This window comes from Myotis lucifugus, unplaced genomic scaffold (genome assembly GCF_000147115.1).
Source record: "Myotis lucifugus unplaced genomic scaffold, Myoluc2.0 scaffold_13, whole genome shotgun sequence".
NCBI lineage: Eukaryota > Metazoa > Chordata > Mammalia > Chiroptera > Vespertilionidae > Myotis > Myotis lucifugus.
In genome coordinates, this window is record NW_005871061.1 from 11,572,373 (window position 1) to 11,573,450 (window position 1,078).

The window sequence follows — 1,078 nt, forward strand, 5'->3', positions numbered from 1 at the left end:
CCTTACCGGGGGGCCGTTTTTCAACCTTCCCGGGGGGCCATTTTCAACTTCACCCGGGGGCGTTTTTCAACCCTCCCCCGGGGGCCATTCCCGACCCTCACCCGGGGCCGTTTTCAACCCTCACCCGGGGTTCGCCCCCTTTCCCACACCGGGGCCGTTTCCACCCTCACCCAGGGCCCGTCCCCGACCTCCCCGGGGGCCGTTTTCAACCTCACCGGGGGTCGCCCCCTACCCACACCCGGGGCCCGTTTCAAACCTCCACCAAGGGCCCGTCCCCGACCTCACCCGGAGCCGTCCCCGACCTCACCCGGAGCCGTTTCAACCTCACCGGGGCCGTCCCAACCTCACCGGGGCCATCCCCAGCCTTACCGTGGAAACAGGAAGTTTTGGCCCTCTGTCCCCTGCCGGCGGCTCCCCACCAGACAAAATCTCCAGGCGTTCCTGGTGGCTGAACATCCAGCACTCCTGCTCAGATCATGCCCTCCATCAAGTGCACAGACTGCCTGTCTGCCGTCCCCCAGCGCCCCACGCGAGACTGGAATCGGTGGGCATGTTTGTGTGCCTGCTGGTACAGCGGTTCCACAGCGCCGGCCCAGCCGGGCCCAGCCCCGGCCTGCCCCGAACCCGACTCCACCCCCCGATTGCGTCCCTCCCGGATGCAAGGAGCTGAAATCTGCAGCCTGCTGGGTTGGACTCTGTACTTGGTGCCTCTGCACATCCTACTCAGTCTCAATGCTCTTCTTTCTATGCGAGGAGTTGAAATCTGCAGTTTGTTGGGTTGGGCTCTGTACTTGGTGTCTCTGCACATCCTACTCAGTCTCAATGTTCTTTCTCTCCTTCCAGTTGTAGAGCTTCCACTGGGCCAACTTTCCCATGGTTCTGTATGATAGGTGTTTGTCCGATAGTTGGTAGTTTCGATGTTGTTGTGTGAGGTAGCACGCACAGGTCTCTTCCTTAGCCGCCATCCTGGTTCTCCTGGGTCTGCTTCTTGAGTGTGTCTCCCATGGCTGCGAGCAGTTGAAGTCTGCAATTTGTTGGGTTAGGCTGCAAAAGTGCAGGTGGGTCTTTTTGTGCACCT